The sequence below is a fragment of the Anomalospiza imberbis genome, chromosome 5 (genome assembly GCF_031753505.1).
Source record: "Anomalospiza imberbis isolate Cuckoo-Finch-1a 21T00152 chromosome 5, ASM3175350v1, whole genome shotgun sequence".
Taxonomy (NCBI): Eukaryota; Metazoa; Chordata; class Aves; order Passeriformes; family Viduidae; genus Anomalospiza; species Anomalospiza imberbis.
This window is the reverse complement of record NC_089685.1, coordinates 8,370,288-8,390,589: the sequence shown is the minus strand read 5'-3', so window position 1 is coordinate 8,390,589 and position 20,302 is coordinate 8,370,288. Positions and strand designations below refer to the sequence as shown.

At 35.6% G+C, this 20,302-nt stretch overlaps 1 long non-coding RNA gene across 1 annotated transcript; it reads right to left on the bottom strand.

The window, feature by feature from the left end:
- Positions 1-4,557: 4,557 nt before the first annotated feature.
- LOC137474943 (uncharacterized) lies at positions 4,558-14,746 on the bottom strand. Its single transcript, XR_010999567.1, has 4 exons — positions 14,412-14,746; positions 7,853-7,923; positions 5,529-5,674; positions 4,558-4,741 (listed from the first exon to the last, which is right to left on the bottom strand). It is a non-coding gene; the product is annotated as an uncharacterized lncRNA (long non-coding RNA).
- Positions 14,747-20,302: the final 5,556 nt, after the last annotated feature.

Genomic DNA, 20,302 nt, shown 5'->3' with positions numbered 1-20,302 from the left:
TGACTTTAATGGGACTGTAGGAGGATTAACTCAGATTTATACAAATTTATGCCATAGAAAGCATTAGATAACACTGTTTTAGAGTTTTATAGCCTTTTTTTTGCATTATCTTCGCCTACATATTAAGTCCACTTGCTAAGTACATGTGAGAGGTCTCATTCCTCTTCTTTAGGAAGTGAGGATTAAGTTGTTCCCCCATTTGTGAGGGAAAGGTCTGCAAGTCCATTAGGTCTGAGTGCTGATAGATGATGGTGAAGCACAAAACTTCAGTATCATCTTTAACTACTATCACAAAATAGCATAAAGGCCCAAGATCATAGATGAAGTCAAAAATGACATTGCAAAAGGACCTGAACTTGTTTTGACCACTCATCCAAGATGAAATTGTCTAATTAAACCAAAGGAGATTCATTTTGATAACTGTACCAAAACTGCTCTCTAATGTACATACATGTTCTCTTACCAACAACAAACCAGAGGAAATCACACAAGATTTGAAAATCAGAGAAGAATAAGCAGTTTCGCAGCAGTTATCACGTCCCTGGGCACGAAACACCAGTTGCTGTCTCGATGGCCTTTTGCAATTTGACTTTCTCTAGCAGAAATTATCTCACATGAAATCCACATTAAGCATTCTGATAATCTAAATTGTAATTCCTTTATATACATGAGATCCTCTGTTTTTTAGTGTCATGTATCTATCTTATTTCTTATTTGCTAACACTACTGAAGATGCAATTTTAACATTAAAACCCAAGAAGTTTTCTCATCTATGTCTTTTACTGTCATACTGGCATTGATTTTACTGGAATTTTCCCTGACTTTTTCTCACTTGAAATAAGATCACTATCAGCCTAATTGTTCCACAAAAGTGCAATGTTAGACACACAAGTCACTGGGCTAAAACCAGCTAATGACAAGATCTGTGTGGAAGAGGGAATTACAGTCTTCAAGATTAAAGATTTATACAGGCAGCAAGAACAATGTCCCAGCTATGAAAGATAAATGCAAAATACCTTTCAGGATCTTGCATTGCATTTGGAGTCTAACCTAGGAATGAACTTTTATCTTCACCCCAAAACCTTTATTTTTTGTATCAGCCACTTTCTGGCAAGTTTAGGAGATGTCTCCTTTTTAATCCATGAGTGATCAGATTTCTTTCTGAGGGCGTAAATGCTTTATTTCACTAAGGATGTGTGCTATTTATAACATGGAAAGGACTGATGCCACAGAGATATTTCCTGACACATTTCCCTCCTCCAGTTTCTCTTCAGTGGAAAGTAAGCCTCTGCCTTTTATTAAGGCTTTAAAAAATGAAATGAAAGCATAGGCTTAGAGATAAAATAAAATGCAGGGAGTAGCACTCAGAAACTGAGCCTGCACAGTTCAGTTAGAAAATTAATTGAGTCAATAGTAATGAGAGAGAGAGGCAGGAGTAAAATGTGGTCCAACAGAGGTGTCTTCTCTTGTGCTATGTGCCCTGGATCATGCAGGATGCTCTGTGGAACCTGAAGTTCCAACATCAAAGAGTGGAACAATTTGTTCCCAGCTGGCAAAACTGTGGGAGTGGCAGTCACAAGCTAAATGGAAGTTAAACTCAGCAGAGCAGCTGCAGGAGTTGATGAAAAGACTTTTGAACACCGGCTTGCTTTATGCCTTATATGTTCCTCTCCCTGATTTCATAGCTAAACCGGTGCTTACAGTCCCATAGTACAGGAGGGAAAGGCAAGGCAAGGCAAAAGAGAAAGGCAAAGGCCCAAAACCACATTCTATTTACTGCCACTAACATCTTCTCATGTCCTACTGTTTAATTATTACTGTCTTTTAGTCTATATAATCTTTCAATCTTTGTGGAAAGGATTCTCTCTTATTTGAGAAATATTACCTTGGGGGTCTTAAACACCAGGAACATTGGACATAACAGCAAAAGGAAGCTATTTTTTAAAATCTGAATCTCAGTGCACAGGGCAGAAAGATTGTGAGAAGTGAGAGTAGCAGTGGATGAAGATGTAAGGTTTGGAGAGTGAAAAATGAGAGGGGGTTTTGAAGGACACAATGTAGGAAACAAGATGAATATACAGCCAATGTTATAACTCAATGCTGATTGCAAGAAATTAGGAGTAACTTTTCTGCATCATATTTATTAAATATTAAAGGCTCAGTCCCAAACTGTGCAAGGGGAGGGCTAAGATTCTGTGTCTCCTGACCAAAATTTCCTTTACTTCATTTTTTTGGAGTAACATTTCTCCTTCACTCAGTACCTCTGTGTCTGTGAACAACCTACATTTTCATGATTTTTTGTCTGGGAGGGGAGAGATTATAGTATTGCTTGTATGACTGTAAAATCATACTGTGTCCTGTCACAACTTCTGAGTAAAGTGTTAAGCACTGGCACTATCACTAGGAAGAGATCAGAAGGTGTGATCTCATTTATATGAAGCTTAACAGCAATAGATGTGATGCCTGGCACTTTTCTCTAGCAGTAAATTTTCCTGCAGCTGACAAGAGTACAGCTGTTTTGAAAAGAATAGAACTGCCGTTTTAAACAGTTAAATGCTGCCTTACTGCTTAGTTTTTAAACTGTATATGATTCTTTCTTGCAGCTATAAGCACAAAAGGGCATATACTTGCCTGATGTTTAAAAAACATCAATGTTTTATAAGGTATCTGTTGCCAAAGCACACAGAAATCTCATGTATCACTATAGAAAGGTAAGAATCACAAACTCTTTCTAGAGCAATAAAAAGTTTATTTTATGTTCCATTCTCTCTAATAATGACTGCTGTTACTTGGTATCTCTATTGGCAATAAAAAGGGCACAAAATAATCTCTATCAAATGTGCAAGTTTTTTATATCAAATGTGCCTGCTTAGAAAAAATTGCATCTCCCTTCCAGTGATGGCAAAAAGTTGCAGGAACACTGGATGTAGATCAGAGCGGAGAGTAAGGAAATAATAGACTTGTAAAAGTCAGTATCTGCACATAGAAATAGCATTCTACAAAACCCAGAAATATGCATAAAAATATCCCTGTGAAACATTTTTTTGTTTAAATAGCACCTTTGTGAATCAAATTTGTTGCAGGATCTGCTGTCAAAAACAGAGTATCAGAAAGAGGAAGGGCCCTTTTTGAAACAGAGTCCACAGAATAACTACTCACATACAAGATTTGTTTCAGAAAAGGGTGGGAACCTGAAAACATTCTTTTCCCTTTGCTGAGTGCATTTACAATTTACATTGCACAAAAAAAGAAAGACATTTATGTAAATTGTGAGGAATTTCTGTCAGCAGAGTTGATTCTTCTCAAGTTTTTATCTCATTATTTTCTTCCTGAATTTAGTTAAAAAGCACAGAATAGCAAAAAAAAAAAAAAAAAATTGTACATATAGAAATGTGACATGGGGAGGGAAACTATCATGGAAAACTTTGATCTTGTTTTTCCATTTCAAATTCAATCCCACCTGAAAGGAAAGGACAAGGAACCTAGGCTCATGCTTTCAAATAAATGTTTAGAAAACAATCTGGAAAAATTACAGAAAATTTTATTCTATGCTGGTGTCTCAGTTACATACAGTATTTATATATATATATTTATATACACATTTTTAAGTATTTTAATTTAATTTTGGAAAATTATGCTGTCTGGTTAATTTTTGGTTTTATCACTTATTAGCCTAAATTCCCTACTATGATTGTTCTTAGGTTGAAACATGCTAACATCTCTTTTATTGATGGTATTTCAACTTTATACCTCCTTTATATCAAAATCACCATTAAGACTTGAAGACTTAAACATACCTAAAGCACCCTAAACTGTACAAGCTGGTTCTCAATTTATCAATCTGTAAATGAAATTGAATTCTGACTGACCAATTGACAGGTTAAATAAGAGGAAAGCAGAGAACATTTATCCCATGTGTTCCCTCTACTAGGTTTATGAAAATATATTTATACCCAGGTAGGTTTTCTAAAAGCCAAAGGTTCCTCTATTTTTACCTGGATCTGAGTTCCAGCTGTATCCACCTGATTCATATTTCTTTGCAACAAAATTTGGAGTGCTGTTATTTCGGAAGATGTTTTACCCACATCAGGCAAACTTTCTAGCAGAGTATATTATACTTTCAGAAAAACATACTATATTGTATTTGCATATCTGTCTTCTCCTTCAATAACTTATTCTCTAAGTTTGAATGAAATCACTGAAGTATTAGCGGTGAAAACCAGAGCTGTTCTTGTTACTCCTCACAAGATCTACCAGACCCACCAAGACCTGCCCTGCTCTCCAGAGTGCAGTAATTGATGCTGACATGGCATCGCTGTGTTCTGCAATTTCTTGTGCAGATAAAACAGAGGCTTCTGCCTTAGGTCATACTTACCCTACCTTCCAGTCTTGCCTCTAATGTTCAAGGATCTGTTCCAGAGGACAATGGATATATATGGTCTTTATTAAGCTCCATGCAGGTTTTTATGGAAACCATAAAAGAGCTTTGTGAATGCTTTCATTTCATAATGCACGAGAGTGAGTTATTACTTTACACCTTTATATGTACTTAGCTTATAAAAATCCCTTATATTTCCATGTCCTTTGACTGTAATATTTGCATATTATCCGTGTCTTCCGAAAAAGGTTTTGAAGACAAGGCTGGAATCAGTATGCCCATTAAGTATATTGTGGTAGTGCAGTCAAAAGCCACAAACAATTCTTCTCATGAATATATTGTGATCCTGTGTCCTTCATTTAGCTAAAGAATAGTGTACAGTAAACATACCAATGTTACCAATAAGAGTAGGTCAATGGGCCACAGTCAGACTTTCGATTCATGGCAACAAGGACACTCAGCTGACAGGGACAAACTGTACTAATTTACAAGACCAAGTTATTTTCTATTTGAAATTATAATTCTGAGAGAATTTCAGTGACAAACCCAAATAGTTATGGATGTGGACCATTGTGTTTTCAACAAAGAATTGAAATTCTCTTGAAAAGCAAAAACTTTATAAATGTTTTCCATATATCAGAAGTAAAATTCTCAATACAAATATAGTGTTAAGAGAAATATAATCAATATCAAAACAAAGGTTTAGTGATGGAGAATGGAACCAAATAAAAGGACTTTGTTAAGTGAAGAGAATACAGCAAACACCTGAGTTCTGGTCAATTAGTTTACCAAATTTGAAATTCTGGCTGTATCTCTGTTTTGATTATAGCTACAATAATTTTGTATGAACAGGAAGAATGTCCAAGTTCAAATAAAAGCCCCAACTTAATTTCATTTGTTGGGAAAATGTGAAGATGTCTTTATGAATCTCTTCATGTTTTTATTTGATCACAAATTAGTGCAGATTAACTTTCACATTATCATCAATACTACTTGCTATTCTTATTCTTTTTACAAGAATGATGCCAAACCAAAACAGCATTTTTGTTCTACTTGTGTGTCATGTTTAAAATTAATTCATTAGCAGCTGTCAGCCCCCAAGGAAGAGTGTCAACACTGATGAAGACAACATCTAAAGGTTTTATCTTACCTTCATTTATCTCTTGTCCCCAGAAGGTATGAATCCATTAAAAAAAAAAAGTAACTCCAAAGTAATGACTGCTTTTGTCTTTTGTTTAAATGTATTTAGAAAGTAGCTGTTCAGACATGAATGTTGGCTCCAAATGTCAATGACACCTGTTTTGTTAAACAAAAAAGACCAAGGAGAGAAAGAGTTACAAGGCTGAACTTTACCATAGGTCTCTATGCTACTGTTCCCATGAAATATTACTTCCCAACAGAAATGCTGATATGATTTATTACATCTGCAATAAAATGCACATTCCTTAGTTAGACAATATTGCAGAAAACAATGCTATGTTTTTGGAAATTTTAGCACAAAATGAGAGAAGGCAGATATCTATGGGGAAATGTTTATGTAACGTGGTTGAAATCATAAAATTGTTACTACAGCTATAGATTTTCACCGTAATTTTCAGTGACTAACAAATACACGTGATAAAAACTAGAACTGCTGAAAGGCCAATACAAAGGCCCAATGTTTATTCCTGGATTTACCTAGCAAGTTAGGTATTAAGGCTTTGAACACACAAATGACTTAGACTTGGACACCTGGTCCATGAAAAATCAGACAGTTGCCTAAGTGTTCTAAACATTAAATGGAGACAATTAGAAGCTTTTAGAAGACATTTAATGCTTTTAGAAGATGTTGCATTCTTTCTCCTTATTGGAAAGAATAACCTTACAGAAAATATGTAAGAATACATAGATAAGAAACTTGGAGAAGAATTTTTGGAAATCACATTGTTACATTTATGTATTTGCATTTTAGTTGGCCTAAAATTCTGCTCAAGTAAAATTTGGACTCTGAACAATCTCAATTTTCTACAACTTAGTGCCAGATGTTTGCTTGTTCTTTTATAGTACTTCCATTGATTTTAAAATAATATTTAACAGAAGCAGCATTCATTTGTTGGACTGACACAGGAATTTCCCATTCATTCAGAGTTATTGCCGATGTTCTAACAGAGTTTTACATCATTAAATTGCCACTTCAACATAATAGAGAGAATAGTTTGCACTAACTTCAGTGGAAAATTTAATACACTGCTTATACAAGAATTCGGCAGTTAATGGGGGATTTCTTGCAGACAAAATCAAGTACTATACATTTAGGTAAAGCCTATTTTGCATCCTACACTTATTTTAGCTAAAATTCAGGGCTTGTTGCATTATATGCATGCTGCATATATTTGTTTTATATAAATGTGCATATAGTACTGCTGTTAAAATCTTTTTGACAAAACATGCTGATGTTAAAGATTTGTCCACTTGATTTTTTTGTTCAGATAGGGCTCAGTGTTCCCTCTGCTGGGGCTGCCAATTTTGACAACACCCAGTGCAGGGCATGAAAATGCAGCCTCCTCTATTCTTCTGTCAGTGAAGACCCCAGAGAAGGAGGAACATTTGAGTTCATGTGTTGAAGCTAAGGAACTTTCCAGACTCACTGTTCTTATCCACAGAAAATAGACAAACTTCACTGAAATTATGCATATAAAACATCTTGAAACTCAGTTGAGAAAAGAGGTGAGCAGAAAAATAAGGTAGATATTTGCGAATTTTTAGCTGAAGTATGTTATAAACATGTTGAACAAATAATTTATTTCTAAAGACAAACTTTCTTCTATATTTTTTTTTACCACTTCAGTTTTCAAAGTACTGCAATGTAAAACTTTTTAATGAGTTCTAATTTAATGAGCAGCATTCCAATACCATGAACAATCCTGCAGTCAAGATACAATTGCAGACTCAAGTATCATATTTTCTGCTAAAAATAGTAATCATAATGTTTCTTTGCTGATACTGTAATAATGTATCTTTGCTTATGTTTCAGTAAGTGTAATTTTAGAATATCATTTAAAAATGCTACTGTTCCTTACTTCCAAACCCAAATATCTGTGGTTATGAATAGATACTTCCATTGAAAGCACTTGCAGAACTCTTAGAGATTCAAAGGGCAGCATTTTTATAGATTATACTAATGCCATATGTGTTGTCTTTGTTTTCTGTTTGAAACTGAATATGATAATAAAATAAAAATGGAAATTTTTGGGCTGTATGAAAATGAAGGTCATTGAAGAAAGGAAAATTCTTTGAACTTTATTAAGTTCATTTTATACAAGCAAGAATTTGCTGCATATTTGTGTTTATGTTCTGAATTATTCATTAAGTTTGAGGAGAAGCATTTATCAATCATAATCTTACTGGCCTCACTACATAGCTAATGTCACTTGGACTGTCATGGAAGAAAGTTTTATTCAGGATGAATACAAATGAGAGAATGACACAACCTACATCCAGACATAAATTCTCCAAGAAAGAAAAAGGATCCTTTACCATAAGTGGATGTTATTTAGCTGATTACTCTGAAAAAAAAACTTTCCAAAAGGTTACTGGGCAAGACATTCTTTGACATTGTAATTTCTTCTTGTGCTTAAACAATGGTGATCCCTGTAACTGATTAGTAAGAAATACAGACAAATGCACCTTGTTATGTAAAAGAGCCCTTCCTTTGCCTGCTGTAATCCTACTTATGCATCTGTAGGTAATTACAGAAGTGGCACCTAACTTTGAACTCTGGGTCCCATGAGAAGTGCTGGTTCTTCAAGGTGCCAAACAAAAATAAGGATGTCAAACACATGTTGGCACAAGTATACCCTTTCTTCTCTTTGTGGATCAAAACTATCATTTTGCTAGTGGCATCTGGAGACAAGAAAAAAAATGTATTTTGAAGCCAAATTTATAATATTATGGCTCCAGTTTCTCCAGCAATATGTAATTCTATCTAACCCCACCTCTTTTTTCCTCTTAAAATCTACTGATTGCACACTTAAATTTATACACATTAAAACAATATCATCCTGCATTTTTATTAAGTTAAAGCAGACACTATTTAAGTATCTGCTTGATACTCTTAAAAAAGTATAATCTTGAAGGGGGAGACTGGGAAAATGGGAGTGATTTTTCACCTTTATTTTGATTCTTATTTATAATGCCTTATCCATTTATTTAGTTCTGCAAATGTAAATCTGTCTCTCTTGTCTGCTAATTTAAGGATATCTCTGCCACCAGAGTGGTATCATTTTCAAGTGGATTTGGAAATTTTCCATTCTGTTTTGCTGACAATGTTGCATGCCAAGCGTACCAGAAAAGACAGACCCATGGTTACTGAACAGATTAATCTTAATCTGCCTATAGATCTCTTTATTATCCTGTACTCTCTCAAGGAAAAGGAAGATTAAATAAATCTCCCTTCTAGATAGACGTGTAAAACTTGCACAGAAAATTGCACATTTGCAATTATTATGCCAAAACCTCCCCGTTTTTACCCTCTCCCATTTCTTTCAAGAGGATTATGTCTACCTTTGAAGTAGTTTTTATAAGGGCGGAGTCCAAAATGGGTTAAAGTTAATGCTGCTCCAGCTTGAAGGATTTCTGTCTTTTTTATTGCCTTTCCTAAGAAAATGTCCTGACATAACAGGCTTTCTTTCAGCATCATTAGCTCTTAACAGGTGGCCAGCATTTGCCACATGTTTTTAAGGCATAACCTCTTTGCAGAGGTTGAGGATCACAAGGAAAGTGCTACAGAAGGCTACATTTAAAATGATGCTTATAAGTGAAACATTACTCCAGGGAACATTTAGAGAAAGCCAACAGTCCTGGGCAGAAGTCATTAAGGTGCTGCTTTGGATGTTAAACATAAAATGCAGGATCACACAAAAAGAGTACCTTAAAAAGTCTGAACTAGCCACATTTTTAACAAAGCAAAGTTATTTTGCCTCTCTACAACATTTGAAGATTTAATATGATTTTTTTCTTGCTATTTTAGAGCACAGGGAATGTTTTGATAAAATATTTGGTTTCATTTATTTTAATAAGTCCTACTACTCAAGGTAAGCATCACCTTCCCTCTGGGCTCAGTACCTGTAAAATATTACTTACATAAAAGTTATTTATTACACATACTTTGCTCTAGTGCTGGATTTCATGTTTTCTCATACTATATGTAGCTACTACCCACATGCTGATATTAACACCGGTGCCTACGGCCTCAACAGGGGTTGCTACTGGATGACACAACGGGTTCCATTTAAACTGACATCCCAACAACGCCTTACATCTGTGTTACACTGCAGTCCATACCGTCCTCCCCAGAGCAGGGCTGCTTTACACAGGTCACCTGCTGATGTGAACTGAGGAGCTGCCTGCTTGTTTGGCCATGACTGATAGCTGTGCACCACCCAGCACAACGTGGCAATTGTTTCACGGAGCTGCTTAATGACACACACAGAAATCTTAGCAAATTTCATTAAACCCACACAAGCTATGTGTGTCTCCAGGGAGAAGAGGGAGGAAGAATTAATTCCAACTCTCTTTCCCTCAGGAGATCTTAAAGAATTTTAGCTTTCCTGGTAACAATAGGGATGTAAGGAGTTTCAAGAGTTTTCCAGCTATTATATGCAATCAGATAAAAGCCAGGATGACAATCTCATTGTACAACAACTTTTATTGCAATTTAGAGATAAAATCTGGATAGGATGATGAGGTTGACTATCTTATAGAAGACAAAGTATAAGACTTTGAGCATGTTTTCCTAATATATCTGAACAAGGTGCTTTCTTTCAGTTACCAAAGGAAAAAAAATTTACTTTTTTTTTTTTTTTTTTACTTTCAGCTGCAATGAAATATGTCTGTTTCACTGGGTGACTACACCCTCGCATGGGTGTTTCAGAGACTTCCCGTGACACAGTGTGCTGGCATGACAGCATCAGGAATTGTGGGAGGGAATGCCTTTGAACTTCCTTCTCTCTCTTTTGACCCTGAACACCTGCATCCTGGATGGTATCTCTCCAAGTCCGTCATGACAGTTCAATAGGAAATGGTGATCATAACAGATTCACCAAAGTCCTGCACACCAAAAGGAAATAAGGGCAGGTCTCACATGAGCAATAGCTCTTTATGCTGCACTCTTCAAATAAGAATAATGCAATTCTGTGACTAAAAGAACTTATATAATTGGTGTGAGTTTAACACAAAGCAGTGTACCATCTCTGTTAGCTTTTTCTTTTGCCGAATGCTTGCAGTATTCTTTAAGAATAAAGCTATATGTAACTGCAGATTTTGCTTTTATATACATTATATATAACTGTATACTTTTTTGAATTAAGGCATATATAACTTTAAAGGTAAAGTCCTTTATGCTTCATGTCAAACATGCCATTAACTGCAGAATTATTTATCATCTAGTAGATCTGATTCCAGTTTCTTGCTTTTCTGAAGTAGGAAAGTGCATGTAAGATTTCTAAGGCTGATAAAAGGAAATTGCACAGGTAGTTAAACTATCCCATTGGAGCAGGAAGTGAGCATGAAGAGGTCAAGGAGAAAATACAGGACAGATGGATAATAGCACTGACTTTCGCCCAAGGGGGCAAATATAAATTTGGATGTATGCGCTGAGTGAGCTGGAGAGACAGAACATTTGTCTACCCTGGCAGTCTGAAATTTGCTAGTAAAGTAACCACGTCTGGCCAGGGAAACTTCAAGGTGAGTGACACAGTAAGTGAAACCTGCCAAGATCTTCAATCATTCTCCTGAGGTTCAAAGTTCCACCACAGTGGAACACAGAGTTTGATACTGTCTTTGCTTTCAGGGACTGGGCTTCACTGGTGATGGACTGCCCTTGTGTTATAACTGTCTAGTGATTTTTGAAGATTGTAGGACACTTTTAATTCATAAAGCAATAATTCACTCTTCAAATGTTCTAAAATGATAGGAAGTTTAAAACATTTTCAGAATGTTTTCTGAGAAAGGATATTAGACAACGCATGAATACTTATTTCATGATAAATGAAGCAAGAAACAGAAAATGTCCCTACTATTTGTAAGGATAAGTAACTTGCACTCAATCTTTTAATTTTAACATTTTGAAAAACATTAATATCGGTAAAAACACCCCAAGAAAACCAGTGTTCTTAGGAACTTTTTTAAAAGCTCGTTATTTTAGAAAGGATGAATACTTCACTTTAAGAAAATAAAAAAATAAAGAACAGTTGCATTTCATTTGTTCTGGCCAGAATCTTCAGTTATATAAATAGAGAAATTATAAAAATGCCTGAAGCTCCTCAGGTGCGGAGCTCTGTTTTAATTTAATATCTTCAGTTCAACCTTAGCTCACTGAGAAAAGTCTTTGTAGACCTTTGTGTGCTAATTATAACCCTTCAGAAGCATTACCTATGTCCAGGGCAGTCCAAGCACAGAAACATAATATAGAACAGTGCATGTCAATGTACAGTTAGATTATATGGCTGGATTAATCCTTCCTCTTCATGCTCCCAAATGGGCAAAATTCTACATTTCCCATCTTTCCCATGTTTCCATGCTTAAACTATTCATATTTCTATACTCTTAACAATGGATATGCACTGCACACACAAAGTTGAAGTCTGCCTTAGCAACTTATATTTTAGTGTTGTGATGATTCCTTGTATTTAATGGACTTACAATAAAGTGAGCCAAAAGCACTTTTCAAAGTTACAGCCAAAGGATTACATAGCTTCAGTTCCATGCACATTCTGAGATTAAAAAGGGATGTTCATAACATGAGGTAATTCCCCCCACAATGGTAACCCTTAATTAAGAAAGGGGTAACAATGAACTTGTGAGTTTACACTGAATAGTCCAAAGGAAGTTTGAGATGTTACCCAGGTCTAAAGGAAGTCCAGATATTACTGAGGAAATTGAAAAGTTACCGTGCTTACTCCTGCTCTGCAGGGTGTGCATGGATCTCCCAAGGGTTACTCAGAATTCACACAGAAGTTTGGGCTGCTACACAGAATTAGGTACTGGGATATGGCCTGGCTGAACACTGCATGAGATGAGCATTTAGATGCTCAGACCAAGGAAGACAAATATCTCAGATGTCTAAGTAGGATAAGGGAGGATTTTTCTAAGCTACTCCCCTGAACACTGCTTTCTTCAATTCCTTGCCAAGAGTGTCTCCTGTGAAAGTCACTGAAAACAATTCGCATATAAGCTGTTTTTTCTTAATTATTTTAAACACTATTCTATTGAAATTACTTATATTTAACATTACTTTAGAAAAACTGTAGCCATTGGGAAAGAATTTTTTAAAAAATATTTGCTGCTTCTCTCTTTAGAGAGCTTAAATTTGTCTTCCCTCAGGTATCTTCCTCTGCAGCTGACGACATTCTAAATACCTGGTTCTGGAAGGGAATAACCTGAGAGAAAAACACCCTGCAGGGCAGCCATGAGAAGCTGAAAAGTCCTTGACCTATAGTAAGCGCTGCTCAGCAACAGCCAAAACATCAATGTGATATCAGCATTATTCTCATCCTAAATCCAAACCACAACACTGTGCCAGCTACTAGGAAGAAAATTAACTCTGTCTCAGACAAAACCAGCCAAAACTTCACTCTTCTGTGCTGAATCAGGGAAGGGTCACACCAATTCAAATGTGCTCCTGGAGTTCTACCTGTTTTAAACCATTTCTGTGGCTTCCCAGTTCCTATGATTCTCTCTGGGTGAGAAAACCAACAATCTTCAGTCAGTGCATTTATCTTTTCCTTTCATTCCACAGCTGTGCTATCCATGTGTTTACCTCATCAGCATTATTAGGAGTTTTGTGACTACCTTGGAGATATTTTTTTATCTATTAATTCTTTCAGACTCTGATTTCCAAGTACTTCTCAGAGATGCTCTACAAGCTCTCTATGAACTCTTCCATTCTCTATCCAGTTTTATAAGGTCTTATACTTTCTGCATATATTGATGTATTTCATTAACACTGCTTGGTTTGTATCCCACAAATTTAAAAATTACCAATAAAACATTCAGGACAGAGCCTTGAACAATACAGAGTTGGAAAATTTGCATAATTGAAATAGCCAGACTTTGCAAGTATTCTCTACAAAAAATACATCTTGTGATAAATTCAACTGCAGCTAGACACTAAGAACCATTATTAAAAAGCCTGCTCTGATTAACAAAATACGTCTATAGTCCCTGGTACACTCTTACTGTATTACAGTAATTAAAATTGTAATAGAAAACTGATTAAAGTTGTGAAAATGAAAGACTGACATAACAGAAGCTGAAGTGAAAGCATGAAGAGCATAAAGCTAATAGAAGTTATATTGCAATTACAAGTGGAAAATAAATTCCAAAAGAATTATCAATGTGATTTACATCTAATTAGCAGCAGAGGTCTTGCTTGAACTGGCAGGATAAAATGTAACATACATCTATACAACAGGAGATAAACAAAGTAAAATGTTTTTTAAAAAGTAAACATTTTAAAGGATTATAATGTATGTCTTCTATGTTAGAACTTCAAACATGGCAGGTGTTTCCTGAAAACATACATGAGCTACAGGCACTAGAGGTAGAAGAATAAATATAAAAACATAATGTGCTCAAAGTTTCATTATTTGTAAACACTGAGAAATTACTACTAAGGTTTGCAGAGCTTTTTGGCCATTTTATAGCCAAACATGGGTTGTCAAGTGTGATTAGACAGTTTAGTATTCTAAATGTTAAGAAATTTGCCAAGAACCCATCTGGAATCAATAACTACATCTCTTGGACTAAAAAGAATGATATTTTTTCATTATCTACATTTAATTCAGTTAATGCATTATTAAAGCTTAAAATTAATCAATTGTTTTGAGACATTTTTATTATTATCTTTAGTGAAAATCCCACCCAATATGAGCACCATGCTTACAATTTATATCTCGCTGTCTGTAAGACTGCATCAGTCTGTTTCTCTCCACATGCTCTCAGACATTAAGGGAGAGAAGTTATAGAGATAATGATTTTTGCATTGGGATATTACTTCATAGAGCCCGGGAACCACAGCAGGAACTGGGGATGAGGAAGCTCTGGAAGTGCTCGACTCCAGCCCTCCGGAAGAGGGTTAACCTCCCTGTAGGATCAGGTGACTCCCACCCCCGTCCTGCTGAGTTTAGATTTTCTCTGGCACAGATTACTTTCTGCTGACAGAATCCAACTGGACTTTTGATGTCACTTGGACCAAATACCTCCTCCATCAGCCTTCTCTTACCCTGGTAGCTCACTCATTCTCTCCTGTATTACAGCCCTCTAACCTTCACCACCTGCAGGGGAATCTCTGCTTTGGTTCCTGTAGCACTTCCTCACCCTCCATCTGCACTGACCTGGGTCTGCTGGGGTGTTTCTCTTACATATTCTCTCTTCTCTCTCTGGTTTTTAACTGCTGTGTTGTTACTGGGGCTTCCCCCCCCCCTCCCCGCCCCCTTATGTTTGTCCCAGATATTTCATCTCTGTTGCTGATGGGCTCAGCCTTGGTCACTGGTGGACTTGTCTTGAGCCCTCTGGCACAAGCTCCCTCAAACATGTGGAAAATTTCTGGCAGCTTCTCACAGAAATCCCCCCATAGCCCCTCATCCCACCCCTGCAAACCTTGCCATTCAAACCAAATACAAGCTGACATTGTTACATGAACCTCAAAATACTTATGTCTGTCAAAAAAAATTTAGATTTTTCAATTTAAAAAAGCCACAGGTATTTTCTATTCTCTAGATTCATAAAAAGAGTCAAGTAGTATATCAAAATTATGTTTTAGAGAATTTGAGAAAAAATAGCTTCAAAACAAACATGACAAACACAGATCCTAATTCTCTTATGGGTGTGTTCTAAATCATAATTTCTGCAGTAACACTTCCTCCAAAAACTCAGTCAAATTATTTTCATATTAATCTAAAGCAAATTGACTTTAAACAACAGTACTCCTTAGTGTAGAAATCTGCATTCTGCTTCTCTCTTTTCAGTATACAGCCTAACTAAAACTTGTTGGGCATTGACTAATATGTAGCTGGAAAAACAAAATGTAGGAAAAAGGTTCTGTACAACAGCACTGACAAAAGAACATATTCTAACTTTTTGTTGCTGTATGTCTAGTAGAGGGAATCCCCTAGGATATGCATAAAATACTTTGAGATATGAGAAACACCTAATTGTAATTACTCTTAAATTTCACTGAGTATGGTAAGTAACAGGTAAGAAGATCAAGGTACGTAAGTCAAAGTTTAAAGAGATTGTATTTTAAAACTAGAGCAAAAAGCAAAGAATGTCAATACTCCGTAATTTTGATTTTACTATTTTCCTCTTGATTTTCACTGCTTCTCAATAAATAGTCACTGCTACTATACACATATTCAATATAATATACTTAACCAGTAGCTATTTTCCCACTTTAAATGTAAAAGGCTAATGTGTTTTCTTGAATGTCTTGTTTCTTGTACATTTTTTTCACATACACAGACAATTCATGAAATATTCATACTGTATCTGACACATCCATGAGAAGACCAGAATCCTACCATATGTTTAAAATACATTATAATACAAAAGGTCATGAAAAGTTGTCAGTTTTTTAATACTGTCACTTTTTTAAATGTGTGCAGTACATTTCACCAGACATATAACATATGCGGTATATGGAAAACTCACATTGTTACCTTATGGGTATCTCCGCTCTCAACAATCTTCAAAAAGATGACTCAAATGACTTAAATGTAATAGATTAGGATCATCTTACAGACTGGCTGGTAGCATTAGGAACTGGAGCAGACACAAATGGACTGCTCCATAAAGTGGCTGAAATTACAGCTGCTATAACTTATAATGGGACCCCAGGAATCTCGGTGAACCATTTCTCCCATGAAGGCCAAATGCTGGAAATCATTTTGCATCAAGGCTCTTTATACAAGCAGGAGAGAAGTGAGATAAGCACTACTGTGGTATGGAAGCCCAATGCTCACCACGTTTCAAAGTGCCACCCCTCAAAAATAAAAACATATCAAAGGATAGAAAGCTTAAATATTTCAAATTCTGTGATAGAGGAGAGCCTTGCACCTCCATGAGAACCAAGGTTTAAACATGACTCTGCTGCACCTTATTCCTCCCTCCAGTCTTACGTAGGAAGTTCTTGTTTAGGAAGGGCAACAGACCAGAGTCACTAAAACCCTTGGCCACCATCATTTCATGGACATTATGGAGCACCACTGCCCTCTTCTGGGACTCACCCTTTACAGGGCCATGTAGCACTGAGGACATAGGCCCCATATATTGACTTCATTCCATATTCTCTTTTAGAGACTATTACCTGGTGTCTTGCTCTTCTTGGATTCCAGTATAAGTAACTGTCTGATTAGAACCAGCTATTTCTAGAGTCCCTGGTTCTATTTTCCCTAATTTGGCTCATTATCAACTGCTTAATTGTGTAATTGATCTCAAATACTTTAAATTGCCACTCTTGATTGTTTAATGTTTAATTACCTTACTTGTTGCAGAGCTGATTGCCCTCACATTTAGTCATTTATTCCCTAATAAATTTCTTAGTTGCCTATTTTCTTCATCCCACTGTGTTCTATCTTCTAATGCTAAGTCCCTGTCCTTGTATTGTACTTAACAACTTCATTCCCAGTGTTATTTTTTTACCTTTTTTGTTTTTTTCACCAGTGTAATTCTGATCTTTTCTTGCTCCACTAAAAATATTTTGGTAGCTTTCAAATTTACTTTTACACTGTCTGCAAATAATTTGTTGTGACCTCTGCAGCATTCTTAAAGCAACTATTTCATTGTTAACTCATTATTGACTTTGATGACCTTCCCAGAACCTCCATGTTCTCATTATACAGTCTCAGGAGATTATGCTCTTGGCAAATTTTCTTCTTGTCTCCATTAGATTAGGTGCTTCTATCTCTTTTCCAGGATCTAATTATCAGGGGATTTCTGAATGCCAGACCATAAAAAAGGTTTGACTACCAAAAAAGTTTGTCATGCCTTTTTTTTATGAGCTGACAAAGTTTGGCCAAATTTCCCATTTCCTTGGCAATTACAAGTTGCAACAGCAAAACCTCTTTGTTTTGTGAGTTACATGGATTTCAGAAACTTATAAAAAAAGTACTTCAGTAAAGCTTGTACAGGATAGAAAGCTAAAATAATATAAAATGGAAGATTCTCACATAGCACTATAATTAATTAAAATATGAAGCAGAGTGAATGGTCAGTTTTTGTAATTAATAAAATTGCAGGTTGATTTCTGCATGAAAGTTTATGTCTTTCCTTGTGGTTTGCATATATTCAGAAACTATGTGTAGAAAGAAGCAACTGCTGAGATGATAGTTTGCTGATGGTACTAAATTATTCAGGACAGTACAGACAAAAATCTGTGGAGCAGAACTGCACAAGACGCTTACTAGAGAAAGTAACTGAACATTAGAATGGCAGACAAAATTCATTGCAGATGGATGCACCAATTCATTAGTGGTGCACATGAGAAAAACAATTCTGACCTTGCTAATAAAGTAATAGTCTCTTGTCCCCCAGGGGCAAGTTCTTAGAAGTATGATATGTATTTTTATGAAAATAAGGTCTCAGTGATCAGAAGTAGGCAAAAAATATTGACGTTATTAGGGAGAAGATAGAGAATAACTAAAGAGAAATCCTGAATGTAAGTCTAGTTATCTCTCAAGTTCCCTCCTCCTGAAAGACATAAAAACTAGAAAGATTAAAAGAACCTTTGATAGAAAGAATTAAATAAAGTAAAACACAAGAAGTAAGACAAAACCTAGCATGATAGAAGTCTATAGCAAAAGGGATGAGGAAATTCTGGAGTCACTCTTCATTGCATTAAAATGTACATAAAATGGCTTTTGACATAAGACAGTTGCTGGCTAAAGAGGTCCCTGATGCAAAACTTGCTTACAGCTGTGTGGCTATTTGGGAGAAATACTGTATTCTCCTGTAGGTACCTGTGAATTAGACATTAATGAAGACAGGTACTGTCTTAGATGGATTTATAATCTAACCTGATTTGTACTTACATCTTGAAAATCTTCCTCATCTTATATTATTATTTAAGTTGAGATTTTTGAATTTAAATTTCATAGACTCATTAGTAATGGATTCTCATTTTCTCTGGATAGTTTTCTTTCTTTTAATTTTCTGTTCAGATTAGAGTAATGATTTTCAAGAAAAAGCATAAAAACGCTTCATATTTTTATATTTGACTGCATTTTGTGGTCACTTCCTTTTGTGAGGCTTATCAAGGAGAGGGTCCTATAAATGTCAGAAAAAGCAAGCTCTGCAGAATATTTTTTTTTGTCGTTGAGATACCTAGGTTGACTTTTAGGACTTAGCTCCAGGCCTAAAGTGTTTGTGCTCTTGATTTTGAAAGTTTGTAGAACCCACAGCTACTACAGAAGTCAATCACTGCTGTGGGAACTTAGGACTTCTCCATGTAGGTCACTGGATATTATTGATTTTGTGGGGAGAGGCTGGTCTAAGATACCAGTTCTACTAATTTTCTCTAAAGTTAATCTTCATTATTCAGCCATTTTTTAAAATGTTCACTTTTCAGAGTTTCCTTGCAAAACATGTAGTAAATACTTAGTTCTCCTCAGCAATTCATCAGCATTTTCTTTAAACAAAGAATTCTGAGCTACAGCTAAATTGCATAAATAATCATCAAAATGCAAAAGTAATCATTACCTGGTGATGCCAAATACAATTTAGGAAAAAAGAACCAAAACAGATTAGAATAAACTCTGTCCTCAATAATACTATTTCAAGCCTGCAGTATTTCTGCTGGTTTCAACTTGGATATGAAACAGACCAAAATTTTGGCCAATTAATATAATGATATAGCAATGAGTTCAGAAAAACCTTCATGTTTCAACACAACTCAGTGCAAACGGATGGATAAGATTTTTGTTGATTATGAAAGAAATAATTTTAAGAACCTTATCTGAGACCAGGTTTCTGAGTATATGGAAATTCTAACCCCCATTTTCTTCCCTCCTGAAAACACTTACAAGTTTGTATTTCACCTCCTTTTTAATGGAAAATTTCTTTCAATAACCCTGGGTTAAAAAAACCATAAAGATTTATAAACCAGGACATTAAAAAGGGATATATTTATTCAGTTTAAAATTTTAATTGCTAGTAAATTGTCTAGAAGCATAATAACAAATATGACTAATTGTGCAGGAACAATAATTTTAATTTACTTGTCCAAGGAAATTCCAAGAATATGAAGCCCTTTTTTTGTACCCATTTACTCAGTCAGCAGCCTGAAGATGCTCTGTCCTATGTGACATTGCTATTCCCAGCTGTAGACTCAGCAAAGTTCACTGTAATGACTTTGGCTTTCTAAGACACATACTATTTCTGATTAGTGAATCTATTTCTGAGCTGGTCTGGAGCCAGCTGAGAGATAAGGACAATCTTTAAGCCTGATCCATAAATGAGAGTTATGGCTCAAAATTTGCCATTTAGGTGAGTTTTCTCCATTGTTCCCAGGGGAAGACACAGTTAGAGAGGCTGGTTCCAATCAGGATTGTCCCTACAATGGTGCCATGGATATCTTGCCACCCAGAAGAACTGGTTGTGTATTAAAATCAGTTGCAAATTTGAAACTTTCAAAGAAAGTATCTTAAAAATGCTTTAGCTTGCAGATGCATTCTATGAAACATCTTCTGATATTGAGATAATCAAAATTATCCTACTTCAGATACTCATTATCTTACTTCTCTCTGAGGGAGGAGGGAAATTCTAGAACAAACTAGAATGTGCAAAAATTGAGTGCTGACACACATATTAATAGACAGAAGGAACCAATATGACATCATCCAGGAAGCTTTAAGTGACCCAAATTTTTGTGCTCAAAAATTAAACACCCCT